At 41.7% G+C, this 6,098-nt stretch overlaps 1 pseudogene; it reads left to right on the top strand.

Moving 5' to 3' along the window:
• Positions 1-877: 877 nt before the first annotated feature.
• Positions 878-5,440, top strand: LOC101151679 (pyruvate kinase PKM-like; annotated as a pseudogene).
• The last annotated feature ends 658 nt before the right edge of the window (positions 5,441-6,098 follow it).

The raw sequence follows: 6,098 nt of genomic DNA, 5'->3' as shown, positions 1-6,098 counted from the left end.
TACAGTTTGTCATCCTGATTCCTTTCATTTAATATTCTTTTTTAAAAAATATTTATTTATTTTAGACACAGGATCTTGCTATGTAACCCAGGCTGGCCTCGAACTCCAGTGTTCAAGCAATTCTTGGCTTCAGCCTCCCCAATAAATCGGACTACAGGTGAGGGCCACAACACCCAGCTCATTTAATTTCTATCATGACAATTTTCAACATTATTAAAAATTCTCCTACTCATTCTTTTCATTGGCAATATTGAGAGCATTTTTTTTAATTCTTTTTTTTTTTTTGAGACAGAGACTCTGTTGCCGGGCTGGAGTGCAGTGGCGCGATCTCGGCTCACTGCAACCTGCGCCTCCCGGGTTCAAGCAATTCTCCTGTCTCAGTCTCCCGAGTAGCTGGGACTACAGGCACGCGCCACTGTGCCCAGCTAATTTTTGTATTTTTGGTAGAGACAGGGTTTCACTATGTTGGGCAGGATAGTCAATCTTTTGACCTTGAGATCTGCCCACCTTGGCCTCCCAAAGTGCTGGGATTACAGGCGTGAGCCACCGTGCCTGGATTATTTTTTAATTTTTTTTTTTTTGAGACAGAGTCTCACTTGGTTGCCCAGGCTGCAGTGCGCACTACCACGCCCAGCTAATTTTTGTATTTTTAGTAGAAATGGGGTTTCACCATGTTGGCCAGACTGGTCTCGAACTCCTGACCTCAAGTGATCCACCTGCCTTGGCCTCCCAAAGTGCTACAATTACAGGTGTGAGCCACTGCGCCTGGCTGCATTTTATTTTTGTAGGTATTAAATGATTATTTAATCAATTTTAGAAATTTAGGTTGCCTTTAATTTTATCCTGATGACAAAGTTTATAGCAATAAATAGTCCAAATGTTTAATGGTACACTGGTTATCTCTGGACAGTAGAATAATCTCTAGCTAGTGGGTTTATATTACCATTAAAAAATTAAACCCCTCTGGTAACCTATCCTCTCATATCCATTTGCAGCCATTCTAGTCTACACTACCCCCCAACATGGCCCTCTCTCTCTCAATCCTTCCACTGCACAGTCTACAAGGATAAGAAACTACCCCTATATCCTCGACCATTTTTTTGTGTGCATGCATTTCTTCCACCTCCTTGCCCTAATTAAAATCTGATTCTTCCTTCCTTAGGGTACTGCTTTCTCTTGCTGCAGCTTGCTTCCTCCCTCAGGTATGAAGTTAAGGTTAGTATCTTCCTTGCTCCGTACTGCCACTGTTTTTTTTTGTTGTTGTTTTTTTTTTTTTTTTTTTTTTTGAGACAGAGTCTCACTCTGTCACCCAGGCTGGAGGGCAGTGGCACAATCTTGGCTCACTGCAACGTCCGGCTCCCAGGTTCAAGCGATTCTTATGCCTCAGCCTCCCTAGTAGCTGGGATTACAGATGCATGTCATCACACCCAGCCAATGTATGTATTTTTATTTATTTATTTTTTATTTTATTTTATTTTTTTGAGATGGAGTCTTGCCCTGTTGCCCAGGCTGGAGTGCAGTGGAACGCTCTCGGCCCACTGCAGCCTCCACCTCCCAGGTTCAAGCGATTCTCTGCCTTAGCATCCCAAGTAGCTGGGATTACAGGTGTGTGCCACCACACCCAGCTAATTTTTGTATTTTTAGTAGAAATGGGGTTTCACCATGTTGGCTAGGCTGGTCTTGAACTCCTGACCTCAAGTGATCCACCTGCCTCTGCCTCCCAAAGTGCTGCGATTACAGGCGTGAGCCACCATGCCCAGCCTAATTTATATACTTTTAGTAAAGACAAGGTTTCACCATGTTGGCCAGGCTAGTGTTGAACTCCTGGCCTCAAGTGATCTGCCCGCCTCAGCCTCCCAAAGTGCTGGGATTACAGGCGTGAGCCACCGTGTCCGGCCTCCCTATTGCCACTTCTTAACAATTACTCCTCCATCTTTATGTAAAACCCCCTGATCTTTTCATGTTCATGGCCACTTGGCTTGTCACCTTTTGTCTTACTTCGAGGCTATCATTTTCTTACTTTGTGGTTACTGCCCCTTATTAATTTTGAAGAGTTTGGGACCAGGTTCGTGGCTCTATTCTGTAATATCTATTTCTAATATTTACATGTCAATGTCCATACAATTTGGTTTATCAGTTCTTTGACTTCCTCCACTTTCTCTCTCCACTTCAGTCCTTTTTACCTGGGATTCCACTGTCCCATAGAGAGCCATGGATAAAATTCAAGAAGTCTATGAACTTGGACAGGGGAAAATATGTATACTTTTACTAAACACTAACTGAAATTTAGCATTTCTTTCAACAACAAATGTAAACTGTACACCACAATAGTACTAGCAATATCTATGGGTTTGTCACCAATAGAAAGCACAGCCATTTTTTTTCCAAAGAGTCATCTGCATCCCCATGTTTATTGCAGCACTATTCACAATAGCTAAGATATGAAATCAACCTAGGTGTCCAACAACAGATAAATGGATAAATAAAATTTAGGCTGGACACAGTGACTCACACTTGCAATCCCAGCACTTTGGGAAGCTGAAGCAGGAGAATTGCTTGAGCCAAGGAGTTCAAAACCAGCCTGGGCAACATAGCAAGATTCCATCTCTATGAAAAATTTAAAAAATTAGCTAAGTACAGTAGTGTGTGCCTGTAGTCCCAGTTCCTTGAGAGGCTGAGGTGGGAGGATCACTTGAGCCCAGGAGATTGAGGCTGCAATGAGCCATGCAGTGAGCCATGATGGCACCACTGCACTCCAACCTGAGCAACAGAGCAAGACCCTGTCTCAAAAAGAAAAAAAATGGAAAATGTGGTGTGTATATACACACAATGGGCTACTATTCAGTCATAAAAAAGATGACATCATGTCATTTGCAGTAACATGAATGGAACTGGAAGACACTATGTTAAGTGAAATAAGCCAGGAACAGAAAGTTAAACACCACGTGTTCTCACTCATGTGGAAACTAAAAAAAGTTGATCTTGCCGGGCATGGTGGCTCACGCCTGTAATCCCAGCACTTTGGGAGGCCGAGGTGGGTAGAACACCTGAGGTCAGGAGTTCGAGACTAGCCTGGCCAACATGGTGAAACCCTGTCTCTACTAAAAACATGAAAATTAGCCAGGTGTGGTGGTGGGTGCCTGTAATCCCAGCTACTCGAGAGGCTGAGGCAGGAGAATTGCTTGAACCCAGGAGACGGAAGTTGCAGTGAGCCAAGATTGCGCCATTGTACTCCAGCCAGGGGGACAAGAGTGAGACTTTGTCTCAAAAAAAAAAAAAAAAAAAGGTTGATCTCATAGAAGTAAAATGTAGAACAAAGGATACTAGAGATTAGCAGGGGTATGGGAGATGGGAAGATAGGGAGAGATTTGTTAAAGGATTTAAAATTAAGGCCAGGTGTGGTGGCTCATGCCTATAATCCCAGCACTTTGGGAGGCCGAGGTGGGCGGATCACCTGAGGTCAGGAGTTCAAGACCAGACTGACCAACATGGAGAAACCCCATCTCTACTAAAAATACAAAAAAACTAACTGGGCATGGTGGTGCATGCCTGTAATTCCAGCTACTCGGGAGGCTGAGGCAGGAGAATCGCTTGAACCCGGGAGGCGGAGGTTGTCATGAGCCGAGATTGCGCCACTACACTCCAGCCTGGGCAACAAAAGCGAAACTCCATCTCAAAAAAAAAAAAAAAAAAGCCTATAAAATTATAGCTGGGTAGGAGGAATAAGTTCTAGTGTTCTACACCACTGTGGGATGACTATAGTTAACAATAATACATACTTTCAGATAACTTGAAGGAGGATATTGAATGTTCCTAACACAAAGAAATGATAAATGTTTGAGATGGTGGATGTGCTAATTGCCCTGATCTGATGACTATACATTATATATATTGAAACATCAGTATGTACCCCATGAATATGTACAATTATATGTCAACTTAAAAACATTTAAAAGTAAAAAAAAAAAAAAATCCAAAACACACAAGGAACTGAGCCAGCATGAATAAGAATTAGCAAAATCTTCAAACCTCAAGACCAGACTCACAAGGACTTCAGATACAGAAATTTTAAATAAAAATTATAAAATGAGTATGTTAAAATGTTTAAAGAAATAAAGGAAGGCATTGGTATATGATACAGAAATAAAAGACCATCAAAATAATTTGGATGACATGAAAACAATCAAATAGACATTCTGGAAATAAAACATATATAATGGACAGGAGTGAATGTCCCTAGGCTCCTGACCTCTCTGCATTTGCAAGTAGTCTGAGCCAGAAAACGCTGAAAGACCTCAGAAGCCAAGTGGAAGCCCCACAGTGAAGCCAGGAGGGCCTTCATTTCAGACTCAGCAGCTGCCCACGGTGGTGGCTGACACACTGCTGTAGCATGTGTGCTGCCTGAACACTCACTGGCCACCCCCACAGCCCAGAACACTGGCATCATCTGTACTATCGGCCTAGTTTCCTGATTGGTGGAAATGTTGATGATTAAGTCTGGAATTAATATGGCTTGTCTGAACTTACGAGTACCACGCAGAGACCATCAGGAACGTGTGCACAACTATGGAAAGCCTTGCTTCTGACCCCAATCTCTAGCGGCTGGTTGCTGTGGCTCTGGACACTAACGGGCCTGAGATCTGAACTGGGCTCACACAGAGCAGTGTCCCCATGGAGGTGGAGCTGAAGAAGGGAGCCACCTTCAAATCACACTGGATAATGCCTACATGGAAAACTATGATGAGAACTTCCTGTGGCTGGACTACAAGAACATTTGTAAGGTAGTGGAAAGGGGCAGCAAGATCTACAGATGTAATAACTTATTTCTCTGCAGTCGGAGCAGAAAGGTACTGACCTCCTGGTGATAGCAATGGAAAATCATGGCTCCTTGGGCAGCAAAAAGGGTGTAGACCTTCCTGGTGACTGTGGACCTGCTTGCCATGTCAGAAAAGGACATCCAGGATCTGAAGTTTGGAGTAGAATGGGATGTGGATATGGTGTTTGCCTCTTTCATCCATGTCGCATCTAATGTCCATGAAATTAGAAAGGCAATTATTGCAAACTGGAGCAAGGTGCCCACTTGCCCACCAGAGTTAGGCTCTTACCTTCCCAGAGGAACTGAGACCCACAGCTATTGTTATATATCTTACAGTTCAGATCAGATACAAATATGTAAACCTCTACATTATTTCTATGTAGAAATTATGATACTCTTTAAGCCTGTCACAGATTTTGTTATTTAATGCAAAGAAGCACATATATTACTATGGGACACTTTTGGTTTGTTTAGATATTTTGATAGTTGTATTTTAATGTAAAGCGTTTCATTTGTAATCTTATACAGATGGTCCCCAACTTACAATGGTTCAACTTATGATTTTTTATCTTTACAACGGCGTGAAAGCAATACATTTTCAGTAGAAACTGTAGGTCAAATACTCATACAACCATTCTGTTTTTCACTTTACTGCAGTGTTTAATAAAGCATATGAGATATTCAAGATTTTAACTTTGCGTTAGATGATTCTGTCTAATTATAAGATAAAGTAAGTGTTCTGAGCACATCTAAGGTAGACTAAGAAAACTATGATGTTCAGTAGGTTAGTTATATTAAATGCATTTTCAACTTACAATATTTTCAGTGGGGTTTATTGGAATGTAACCTCATTGTAAATTGAAGAGCATCTTTTATGCATTTTTAAATATGTTTTGAGAAGGGGTCAATAGGCTTCACCAGCCTGGCAAAGTGTCTATGGCATGAAAAGTTAAGGACCTCTGCATTTCATATCAAATCCTACTTGTTTTTAACTTCCCTTCCTATCCAGCCTAATTTTGAGGTTTATCGGTGGCCCTCTCATGCAATATTCCCAACTTCCTTACCCTGTCTTCTTTCCTGGGCAACTACTGAAATCACTTTTGCAAAAATTATAACAATGAGAGAAATCTAATATAACTGACTCTATCTTGCTTCTAACTTCACAAGGCTTAACTACTCTTGCTCATTCCCAGGCATAGTTCAAGCTAACTATGGGAAGACTTTAGTTTATAGTTTAAAGCAAGGATGACAGCAGTCCCTTCTTAAAACTAACCCCTTATTG

The sequence above is a fragment of the Gorilla gorilla genome, chromosome 5, assembly GCF_029281585.2.
Source record: "Gorilla gorilla gorilla isolate KB3781 chromosome 5, NHGRI_mGorGor1-v2.1_pri, whole genome shotgun sequence".
NCBI lineage: Eukaryota > Metazoa > Chordata > Mammalia > Primates > Hominidae > Gorilla > Gorilla gorilla.
This window is presented reverse-complemented; position numbering and strand designations above follow the sequence as displayed.